At 47.9% G+C, this 12,588-nt stretch overlaps 1 protein-coding gene across 4 annotated transcripts in view; it reads right to left on the reverse strand.

Annotated features, from left to right (window-relative positions):
• Window positions 1-12,588, reverse strand: part of LOC140454487 (sodium/calcium exchanger 3-like) — a 352,119-nt gene that overhangs the window by 289,151 nt on the left and 50,380 nt on the right. For 2 of the 4 annotated variants that reach the window (XM_072549278.1, XM_072549275.1), the window contains exon 2: window positions 10,422-10,752. The exons of 1 other annotated variant lie outside the window; for it this stretch is intronic. The gene's annotated coding sequence lies outside the window, so the exon portion shown is untranslated. The remainder of the gene's footprint in view (window positions 1-10,421; window positions 10,753-12,588) is intronic. One more of the 4 variants, XM_072549276.1, reaches the window with a different exon arrangement.

Here is a 12,588-nt window from a genome sequence, read left to right on the forward strand (position 1 = left end):
CCAGCAGGAGGGTCTACACAGCTCCAGCAGGATGTACACAGTCCCAGCAGGAGGATCTACACAGCTCCAAGAGGGTGATCTGCACAGCTCCAGGAGGAGAATCTGAACAGCTCCAGCAGGACGATCTGCACATCCCCAGCAGGTGGATCTGCACATCCCCAGCAGGTGGATCTGCACATCCCCAGCAGGAGGATCTACACAGCCCCAGCAGGAGGATCTACACAGCTCCACGAGGGTGATCTGCACAGCGCCAGCAGGAGGGTCTACACAGCTCCAGCAGGATGTACACAGTCCCAGCAGGAGGATCTACACAGCTCCAAGAGGGTGATCTGCACAGCTCCAGCAGGAGGATCTGCACAGCTCCAGCAGGAGGATCTGCACAGCTCCAGGAGGAAGATCTGCACAGCTCCAGCAGGAGGATCTGCACAGCTCCAGCAGGAGGATCTGCACAGCTCCAGGAGGAGGATCTGCACAGCCCCCGCAGGAGAATCTACACAGCCCCAGCTGGAGGATCTACACAGCTCCAGCAGGAGGATCTGCACAGCTCCAGCAGGAGGATCTGCAGTGGCAGCATCTGCACTGGACTCTGTGGGAATCTCTGCACTGCCCCCTGGGAATACCTGTAGAGGTTTGGGAGCATCTCTGTCGCCAGGAAGGTGGCTGTACTGATCGAGCAGTGCCTCGACTGCTCTGTAAAGGTCCCTTACTGCCCTGGGTGGACACCTAAAGCTGGCGTTGCTCAACTGAAAATAAGAAGCATGACAATGGAGTGACTGTGTACTGCCAGGGAGATCGTTAGGAATCGGCCCTCCATTTCATATTCCTACAAATGAGTGATATAGGTTGAAAATGTCAAGCAAATTAACATGCTCAGAGGCAAGCACACTGACTATCACCATTCACAACTCAGAGGTCTCGTCAATGTGCAACTTCTGCAGAACAAGCAGCAATACAGCCATGACCAGGTAAATTGGTAAACAGCTCTGTTAAAGCAATTTGGGTTGAGGGATAATATTGGCCAGAGAACCCCATCTCCTCTAAACAAGCCTCTGGGATTTGCATCGTTCACCTGAAAGGGCAGACCGTGTCTCCAACAGCACAGCAGGCCCCAAGTAGCTCCGAAAGTGTGCTGAAATAATGGGAGATTCTTGTTTTCCAACGGGTAGTGTCCCTGCCTCTGGGCAAAAGCTCTGAGTTTTGAGTGCTATCTCCAGGGAGGGTGTGGTCACAATGCGGCCAAACAAGTCGATCATCAACTTTCAACTCCTTCCCATCTGCCTTCAGCAGGCAGTAAGAATGGTCAGGCAGTACTATGTGGTAAGTAGGTGCAACTTTACAGCCTCATGATATAAGACTCCAAGCAGAGGTTCTTGCCCTGAGCAAGTTTCATCTTTCTTCTGAGGGACTACCAAACACCTCCAATGTGCAGTGGAACTTGAAGTCATAACCTGTAAATGAGAGCACTGCCACTTCAATCAGGGCTTAATAGCAAAGGCCAAACACAAGAATTGAAAACTGTAATTCCTGTATATTAAATAAGGAATACATGTATTAAATCACACCCACACGACCTCCGGGATTTCCTTTGATTACACAAGCATTGTTTTATACAGAGCTCACTGGCACAGACCCAACAACTATTGCTCCACTCCTATCAAACAGCCCAAGGCTTGGTGTGCATATTTCAATCGGAAAATTAAATCAAAAAGCACAGATAGGCAGAGCAACATATGCTAAAAATATTTCAGGGAAGGAATATGACTACTACCATGTCTCTGTACAATCCTGAGTGTGTCTGCACTGTCCTGGGGGTATCCATTCTGCCCTGGGGGTGTCTGCACTGTCCTGGGGGTATCCATTCTGCCCTGGGTGTGTCTGCACTGTTCTGGGGGTATCCATTCTGCCCTGGGGGTGTCTGCACTGTCCTGGGGGTATCCATTCTGCCCTGGGGGTGTCTGCACTGTCCTGGGGGTATCCATTCTGCCCTGGGATTATCTGCACTGTCCTGGGGGTATCCATTCTGCCCTGGGATTATCTGCACTGTCCTGGGGGTATCCATTCTGCCCTGGGGGTGTCTGCACTGTCCTGGGGGTATCCATTCTGCCCTGGGGGTGTCTGCACTGTCCTGGGGGTATCCATTCTGCCCTGGGATTATCTGCACTGTCCTGGGGGTATCCATTCTGCCCTGGGATTATCTGCACTGTCCTGGGGGTATCCATTCTGCCCTGGGATTATCTGCACTGTTCTGGGGGTATCCATTCTGCCCTGGGGGTGTCTGCACTGTCCTGGGGGTATCCATTCTGCCCTGGGGGTGTCTGCACTGTCCTGGGGGTATCCATTCTGCCCTGGGATTATCTGCACTGTCCTGGGGGTATCCATTCTGCCCTGGGATTATCTGCACTGTCCTGGGGGTATCCATTCTGCCCTGGGGGTGTCTGCACTGTCCTGGGGGTATCCATTCTGCCCTGGGGGTGTCTGCACTGTCCTGGGGGTATCCATTCTGCCCTGGGATTATCTGCACTGTCCTGGGGGTATCCATTCTGCCCTGGGATTATCTGCACTGTCCTGGGGGTATCCATTCTGCCCTGGGATTATCTGCACTGTTCTGGGGGTATCCATTCTGCCCTGGGAATGTCTGCACTGTCCTGGGGGTATCCATTCTGCCCTGGGGGTGTCTGCACTGTCCTGGGGGTATCCATTCTGCCCTGGGTGTGTCTGCACTGTCCTGGGGGTATCCATTCTGCCCTGGGATTATCTGCACTGTCCTGGGGGTATCCATTCTGCCCTGGGGGTGTCTGCACTGTCCTGGGGGTATCCATTCTGCCCTGGGGGTGTCTGCATTGTCCTGGGGGTATCCATTCTGCCCTGGGATTATCTGCACTGTCCTGGGGGTATCCATTCTGCCCTGGGTGTGTCTGCACTGTCCTGGGGGTATCCATTCTGCCCTGGGGGTGTCTGCACTGTCCTGGGGGTATCCATTCTGCCCTGGGATTATCTGCACTGTCCTGGGGGTATCCATTCTGCCCTGGGGGTGTCTGCACTGTCCTGGGGGTATCCATTCTGCCCTGGGATTATCTGCACTGTCCTGGGGGTATCCATTCTGCCCTGGGATTATCTGCACTGTCCTGGGGGTATCCATTCTGCCCTGGGATTATCTGCACTGTCCTGGGGGTATCCATTCTGCCCTGGGGGTGTCTGCACTGTCCTGGGGGTATCCATTCTGCCCTGGGTGTGTCTGCACTGTCCTGGGGGTATCCATTCTGCCCTGGGGGTGTCTGCACTGTTCTGGGGGTATCCATTCTGCCCTGGGGGTGTCTGCACTGTTCTGGGGGTATCCATTCTGCCCTGGGATTATCTGCACTGTCCTGGGGGTATCCATTCTGCCCTGGGGGTGTCTGCACTGTCCTGGGGGTATCCATTCTGCCCTGGGGGTGTCTGCACTGTTCTGGGGGTATCCATTCTGCCCTGGGGGTGTCTGCACTGTCCTGGGGGTATCCATTCTGCCCTGGGGGTGTCTGCACTGTCCAGGGGAGTATCCATTCTGCCCTGGGGGTGTCTGCACTGTCCTGGGGGTATCCATTCTGCCCTGGGAGTGTCTGCACTGCCCTGGGAGTATTCATTTTGGGAGTGTTTCCATTGCTCTATACTGTGTCGGGAGTCTCAGTACAGACCTGTACAGCTCTTGAATTACATGAACTGCTCTGGGGTTGTCTCTGCTGCTCTGTCACTGGCTCTCTGCCCAGTAACTGCACCATCCTGTCTCTGTGTTATCCTATGAGTGTCTGTACTACCCTGGGAATGTATGCACCCTGTCTGTATTGTTCTTGGGGTGTCGATACTACCTTGAGAATGTATGCACCTTTTCTCTGTATTACCATGGAGTTGCTTCTAAATACCAGGACACAGGAACGAAATGGGAATATCCCAACCTCTGGGCCAGAAAGTTTCAATTCTAGCCTTACTTCAGGATGTGATGGCCAGAGTGCAGGTGATGGTATAGTGGTAATCTAGAACCCTAGGACAATATTCTAGGGACTTGGTTCAAATCCCACCATGGCAAAAAGTGAAATTTGAGGACAATATAAATCTGGAATTTAACAAAAGTGAGTTTAATGGCAACCATGCTGTCACTGCTGATGGTTATAATAATCCATCTGATTCAGTAATACCTTTTGGAGAAGGAAACCATACCCAGCCTGACCCACGTGTGATTCCAGACTTGTAGCGTCCTTACAGTGTGGAAGGCCAATCAACGCGCACACCCACACCCCCCTACCCTACCCCTGTATTTCCCATAGCTAAACCCTCTGACCTGCACATCCCTGAACACTATGGACAATTTAGCATGGCCAATCCATGCAACTGGTACATCTTTGGACTGTGGGAGGAAACCGGAAAACACGGAGAAAACGCACACAGACACGGGGAGAATGTGCAAACTCCACACGCTTACTCAAGAGTGGAATTGAACCTGGGTGCCTGGCGCTGTGAGGCAGCAGTGCTATCCACTGAGTCACTGTGTTGCCCACATGTGATTGACTCCTAACTGCTCTCTGGAAAATTAGGAATGGGCAATAAACACTCACGGCGCCCACAAATTTAATAGAAGTGTCATAACACATGCAAAGAGGTTGATAATTAAAACTGGGTGGAGCTCACAGCTGCCATATGTTATCTACATGACAACAATAACTATGCTACAAAAAAGACCTATAATGGTTGTGAGTTGCTTAGACATTCTGAGGTCTTACAAATACCAAGTTCTTTCTCCATGTTATGCTCCAGACAGCCATTTTCTCCCTTTACCACTTTTAATTCCTAGCTGCTTGCTATTAGTCATGGTCAAAATAACAGGCAAGCACTTCAAATATGCTCAGTAGATTATCTCACTGTGTGAAATGTTTACCAAAGGTCAGATGTATCCATTAAAGTACTCTTATATTCCTCCTGTATGTCACGATGCACCACTGCCACATTGTCAAATGTTAATTCTAATGTTGACCAGAAACAATGCAGGAAATTGGATGCCGTGTCACGATTTTATGATGGCATCCTGCAGGCTGCTCCCAATGACAGATGGCAACGAAACTGATGGTAGGCAGTTAAAAATCACACAACACCAGGTTATAGTCCAACAGATTTATTTGGAAGCACTAGCTTTTGGAGCGCTGCTCCCACACAACCACCTGATGAAGGAGCGGCGCTCCGAAAGCTAGTGCTTCCAAATAAACCTGTTGGACTATAACCTGGTGTTGTGTGATTTTGAATTTTGTACACCCCAGTCCAACACCGGCATCTCCAAATCATGATTATTAGCAGGTTTTAATCCTGTTTCCAGCTGTACAACTTTACGTGGTTCCAATGCTTCTTTATTTCCAGATTCTAGCGCATCTCAGTTTCTATCACAACTCACTGGCGCCATGTCTTCAGCTATCTATAGGCCTTGAGCTCTGATGTTCCCTCCAAAACATTTCTGCATCCCTCCTTCATTAAGGCACACCTTAATACTTACCAAATTAATCAAGACATTAACCACTTGTCAAAATATCTCCTGACATGGTTCACTGTCATTTTTTTGGGGGGGGGGGATCCCTTCCATAAAATGCCTCGAAATGTTTTATTCTGTGGGTGCCTAAACCATGGGCCTCTTAGGCCCTGCCCGAGCATTTTGAACAGCTCGACATCTGCTTTACCACTCAAGGAGTTCACAGCTCCATTCGTTCGGCTGGAGTTTCAAACACAGGTGAGTAACTTTCATCCCTTTCTCTCTCTCTCTCTCTCTCTCTCTCTCTCCTGTCCCCCCTCTCTTTACTCCTACCCCAGTCTCTCACCACTCTCAGTCTTTCTCACTCTGCCCCGATTTGGAGATGCCGGGGTTGGACTGGGGTGTACACTGTGGGACACTGCAGGCTGACTGGTGAGTTGATCAGCAGCAAATGTGGGAGTGGACGAGAGGACCAGCCTGGACCTATGGTGTGAGACTGTGGGCCATGTCTGGTATGAGAAGGCTTTCAGAGAGACTCTGGCTTCAGAAGAGTTGAGAATCACACCATGGGGGGACGCCACTGAGGATCGGATGGCAGAGGGCAACTGTACGTCGAGCCATAACCGCGAGGGAGGGAGGGATAGTCAGGCCTTCGGATCACTCTTCTAGTTATTTCTTAGTTTCATTTTTGAAAACAAATCTATTCTTACCAAGCTGGATTTCTCCAGAGAAAAGAACTTGCCCACTTTATTTCAACGCACAATGTTTGCTGGTATGGTATTATTGCTGATTCATATTTTTGGATCACGAATCCTCATGGATTATTCTTTTGAAGTTAAAGGGGGCAGAGTAAAAAGTTAAAAATCACATGACACCAGGTTATAGTCCAAAAGGTCTAATTGGAAGCTCTAGCTTTCGGAGTGCCGCTCCTTCATCAGGTGGTTGTGCTAGGTGGTTGAAAGAGCGTCGCTCCGAAAGCTAGTGCTTCCAATTAAACCTGTTGGAGTATAACCTGGTGTCGTGTGATTTTTAACGTTGTACACCCCAGTCCAACCCCGGCATCTTCCAAATCGGGGCAGAGTGAGAAAGACTGAGAGTGGTGAGAGACCGGGGCAGGAGTAAAGAGAGGGGGGACAGGAGAGAGAGAGAGAGAGAGAGAGAGAGAAAGGGATGAAAGTGAAAGACAGAAAGGGGTAAGAGTGTAGAAGAGGGAGAGAAGGAAAGCAGGCTGCGAGTTGAAGAAATCCCAGGCTGAAAAGACTTCTGTTATCCACTATCATGTGAATTCCACTGAGGCCAGCTTGGAGTGTGCCCCACCAGAGGCAAGCATAGGTCAACATTACAATCTTCACCTGGCCTCCCCTTCCCTGGTGATCATGGATTTGGGCTGATGTTCTTTTTCTCTCTCTAGTTCTGCTTCTCAACCAAATCAACGAAAATATGGCTTTACTATTTAGTTTGGTTGCTTGGCACATTTTAATGGTCATTTTAACTAATTACACATTTAAACCATAAGCTTATTACTTTTTTTGGCAAAGTTTTGGTTTACTGTTGTGTCAACCCCTGTCTTTCTGAAATGTGCACACTGGCCCCCAAGAGGAAAACATTTCCAAGTGTCCCCTCCATCTAAAACAGGTTAGCCAACTCTTTTACTATATTAAAGGTACGTGAAGGCACGTTGTTGTTACTGATGCCAAAAAGCTTCCCAGTCCAGTGTGGCAAAAGCCCACCTGCAAGAAATTCGTAATCCCAATGTCTGAAATTAGTACCTACATCATAAGTCCACTCAGAACCTCAGCTCCACCTTCTCTGTACCCCCAAGCACAGCCTGACCCAGTATCTGTCTGTATTTGGCTGATGGAATTTAACGTGAACAAGTGCGAGGTCTTGCACTTTGGCAAAAAGAATATAGGAATGGACTACTTTCTAAATGGTGAGAAACTTAATAAAGCCAAAGCACAAAGGGATCTGGGAGTGCTAGTCGAGGATTCTCTAAAGGTAAACATGCAGGTTGAGTCTGTGATTAAGAAAGCGAATGCAATGTTGTCTCTTATCTCAAGAGGGTTGGAATATAAAAGCAGAGATGTACTACTAAGACTTTATAAAGCTCTGGTTAGGCCCCATTTGGAGTACTGTGTCCAGTTTTGGTCCCCACACCTCAGGAAGGACATACTGGCACTGGAACGTGTCCAGCGGAGATTCACACGGATGATCCCTGGAATGACAGGTCTAGCATATGAGGAACGGCTGAGGATACTGGGATTGTATTCGTTGGAGTTTAGAAGATTAAGGGGAGATCTAATAGAGACGTACAAAATAATACATGGCTTTGAAAAGGTGGATGCTAGAAAATTGTTTCTGTTAGGCGAGGAGACTAGGACCCGTGGACACAGCCTTAGAATTAGAGGGGGTCATTTCAGAACGGAAATGCGGAGACATTTCTTCAGCCAGAGAGTGGTGGGCCTGTGGAATTCATTGCCACGGAGTGCAGTGGAAGCCAGGACGCTAAATGTCTTCAAGGCCGAGATTGATAGGTTCTTGTTGTCTAGAGGAATTAAGGGCTACGGGGAGAACGCTGGCAAGTGGAGCTGAAATGCGCATCAGTCATGATTGAATGGCGGAGTGGACTCGATGGGCCGAATGGCCTTACTTCCACTCCTATGTCTTATGGTCTTATGTACAGTATCAGGACCATCCCCGGTGACAGGGTGTTTCACTGATGAGTTCCTCTGCTGTTACTAACAAGTCACAGAGATGTACAGCACGGAAACAGACCCTTCAGTTCAAATCATCCATGCTGATCAGATATCCTAAATTAATCTAGTCCCATTTGCCAGCACTTGGCCCATATCCCCCTAAATCCTTCCTATTCATGTACCCATCCAGGTACCTTTTAAATGTTGTAATTGTACCAGCCTCCACCACTTCCTCTGGCAGAGCATTCCATACACGTACCACCCTCTGCTTGAAAAAGTTGCCCCTTAGCTCCCTTTTAAATCTTTCCCCTCTGACTGTAAATATACACTCTCTAGTTTTGGATTCCCCCACCCCAGGGAAAAGACCTTATCTATTTATCCTATCCATGCCCCTCGTGATTTTATGACCTTCTGTAGGGTCACCCCTCAGCCTCTGATACTCCAGGAAAAACAGCCCCAAGTGTATTCAACCTCTCGCTGCAGCTCAAACCCTGGCAACATCCTTGTCAATCTTTTCTAAACCCTTTCAAGTTTCACAACATCCTTCCTATAGGAGGGAGACCCGAATTGCACACAGTATTCCAAAAGTGGCCTAACCAATGTCCTGTACAGCCTCAACATGACTTTCCAACTCCTATACTCAATGCTCTGACCAATAAAGGAAAGCATACCAAACTCCACTTGTGTATCTGTGGCTCCACTTTCAAGGTTCTATGAACCAGCACTCTTCTCAAGAAAAAGAGGCTAGTTGAATCCCATATCTCAGCATACATTTCAACACAGGTTCCATATGTACAGCTCTGCTCTTGCTCACACAGAGCAATGCCCTTTCCCACTCACAACAGTGAGGCAACAGAGGCTCGAACTTATAACCACTCAACAGTGAGGAAGGCTGTAGACATTAATGCAAAGTGGCAATTTGTGGGATCTGTCGTGCACAAACATTTTTCAACATTGCATGACCAACTGCATTTCAAATGTACCTCATTGGAGACAATCAGTTGAGAGATCAGATGGGCTCAGGATTCAGAATAGGGGTGGGATTCATGACATGGCTCAAGATTGTGGTGGGATGTCGCCGAGACTGGTTTGGGGAGTTAGAATCGGGACGCAGGGATTGGGAATGGAGATTGGGATAGGTGTGAGAGTCAGCATGTGGGTGTGGTTCGGGGTAGAGACGAGATCAAGAAAGGGGTGGGTGGGTCAGATAGGGTCAAAACTGAAGGGAACAGGGGTTCAAAATTGTGTCGATGTTTCATCAGTGGAGTTGAGGTGCAGCCAGCAAAGTGGGTAAGGAACCCGACTTCAGGAATTCTGACAAGGAAATTAATGCAATAATTTGGATGCCAGGAGTCTGAAATTTGACAAGCTGTATCAGATGACCTGTCCTCTGCTGTTTCCATCCCGTTTTCCTTCTGGGGTTATTTAACAGCTGACGCACGTTGGTCCCATTTTTACCCTCTCTTTCACCCCAAAAATCACCACCTCACCATAACCTGCATATAGGATTAAATTCCTCAGATACAGCAGAGGACCAAGCCGAAAGAAAGGGTCACCCAGAATAGGTATATCCAGCAGCATTCCCTGGAATTTAATCCCAGCAGCCCTCAGTCCGTGAAACCTGGAACTTTATGCACAAGCTAGAAATTTCTAGGCAACTCACGTATCAAATCAGACTGTATCTTAAATCAAACAGGACAAACAGCTCCCTTAAAGCAGGACTCAGTCGCTGACTGAGCGGGACTTGGGTGCAGGACCAACATCCAAAGTCAGCTGACCCTTCAAAGGATTGAGCGGGGGGGGGGGAAATGGGATTCAATAATAATCGGTATTGAACAAGTGCACTGGTTGCTGTTAGATTCGATCAAACTGCTCACACACTTTTCTGGCCCCCCTGAGGTGTGTTGCAGATCTCAAATTTTCTTCATTCCCACCACCACCTCCCCCCCCCTCCCAACCATTTTGTTTACTGAAATAAAATGCCAGAAGGCCACAGCACGTCCCAGTTTCGGTTATGGGAACGAGCTAACAGGTAGGTATGCCCGCCATTTTGTTGGATCGCACTCTGCAACAGCTGCTGCGATTTTCTATTAATTTCCTCCACCCTTGTCATTTTATCATTAAACATTCAACGCTCACATAGCACTGGAGCTCTCTCGTGTCGGAGGAAGCAGTTTAATATTTTTCTGTTGTGCTGCTTCCCTCCTCGTTTCACACTCGCAGTTAAGAAGCTTACTCACAAATATTGGGAAGCCCACGACGACCCGGGGTTGCTGGGGGCAACTCCTGACGCTGGGAATTCCCGGCGAGAAGGGAGATCCCAAGATTTGCTCAGCTAGCTCAGACTCAGCACTGCTGCATCAACTGCTGAAGCTAGTACATCTCAGCTTGTTTGAAGGAGCTGACTCGATGAGATTGGGTAATTCCTGATGCTGCAGCCTTCATTGAACTCAGGGAAATCCCATTAAACCTGCCACCACAGCCAGAGAGAGAGAGAGAGAGAGAAAAATCCTGGGAACCTCGAGCTGCAGCGGGATTCCGTGAAACCTCGGGAATCTCCCAGAGAACCTGCTGTGAAAAAGACAGGCTTTAGCACACTGCTTGCAGGAGCGATGATGTCAGAAAATGCAGTATGTTGTAAAAAAACAGAACTGGTGGTGCTGTGAAATTATTAATTGACTGCACAGAAAGAAATGACAGCTTAAAGGTACCGTAAAACCTGACATATAGGCAGCATCAGCTGTTCTGTTTCTGGCTTATTTCACATTTGAACGTTTCCCCGCAACATCAGTCACATATTGTAGCATTGCTTCTCTTGATTACTCCCTGCTTAACCAGTGAAACTCTAGTTTTTGAAGAATTGATACAAGAATAACCAGCATTAATACAGCTCCTTGGCTCAGTGGTTGGCACTGCTGTCTCACAGCACCAGAGACCTGGGTTGAATTCCAACCTCAGGTGACTGTGTGCAGTTTGAACATTCTCCCCGTGTCAGCATGGGATTCCTCCCGGTGCTCTGGTTTCCTTCCACAATCCAAAGATGTGCAGGTTAGTGAATTGGCCATCCTAAATTGCCTGTAGTGTTCAGGGGTGTGCAGGTTCAGTGCATTAGTCAGGAGTAAATATATGATAGGGGACTGGGTGTATTGCTCTTCGGAGGGTCATTGTGTACTTGTTAGGCCGAAGGGCCTGTTTCCACACTGTAGGGAATCTACGAGTATAAATCATCTGCAAGAATCTCAGAATTTCCAGGGTACAGAAAGAGGTTATTTGGCTTACTGTGTCATGTGACCATCATCAGACAAAGAATTTGACACCAAGCCACACAGAGAAATGTGAGAGGGAGACATGGAGTAATGGTAATGTCACTGGACTAGTAATCTTCAGGCCCAGGCTAAAGCTCTAGGGACATGCATTCAAATCCCAGTGGACAGCCAGAGTTGAAGGCTAGTCTCAGGAATTGCGCCATAAAGCTACCATCTATTTTCATTTAAAAACTAAGCCCCATTTGATTCACTGGTCAAATTCACAATGCAAGTCTGCCACCCTTACTCGATCTGACACTACAGGTGGTTTATGGGAGTAAATGGCCTAACGAGCTTGATGGTAACTTGGAAAAGACAATGAATGCAAACATCCCATGATATAGAGAAGATAGACAGAGAAAAAATATAAAGATAAGTGACTAAAAGCCTGTCAAAGAGGCACACCTTAAGAATGTCTTAAAGGAGGAGAAAGAAGGTGAAAGTTTTAGGGAGAGTTGGATAAGTACAGGAATAGAAAGGGTTTGCAGGGATATGGGCTCATTGCAGGCAAGTGGGAATCGTTTAGTTTGGGAACATGGTCAGCATGGACTAGTTGGACCAAAGAGTCTGTTCCCACGCTGTATGACTGAGAGCATTCCAGAGTTTAAGGACTAGGCACCTGCAGATAGATCAGTGCAAAGGAAATGGCAAACACGTAGAACAGATAGCAATTTGAAATTACACATTTTCTGGGAAAAATGGCTGTGTAGTTGCAATGTCACTGGACTAATCATCCAGAGCCTGGTGAATAGTCTGCAATCTGGATTCCAATCCCACCACAGGGACTAGCGAAATTTAAATTCAATCCACAAACCTGGAAAATGGTGATTATGAGACTATCACAAATTAATCTAAAACCCTCTCAGGTCAGAGTGTATTATAAAGGAATCCCAAAATATTCTACAAACATATAAAAAGACATGGGATAGTTGAATGAATAGTGGAGCCAATTAGGAAAATCAAAATAAAACAATAGGGAAATCTTGTAGAGTCACAGAAATGTACAGCACGGAAACAGATCCTTCAATCCAACCAGATATCCTAATCAAAGGGTCAGTTAGACTCAAAACATCAGCTCTTTTCTCTCCTTACAGATGCTGCC

This window comes from Chiloscyllium punctatum, chromosome 29 (genome assembly GCF_047496795.1).
Source record: "Chiloscyllium punctatum isolate Juve2018m chromosome 29, sChiPun1.3, whole genome shotgun sequence".
NCBI classification, from domain to species: Eukaryota; Metazoa; Chordata; class Chondrichthyes; order Orectolobiformes; family Hemiscylliidae; genus Chiloscyllium; species Chiloscyllium punctatum.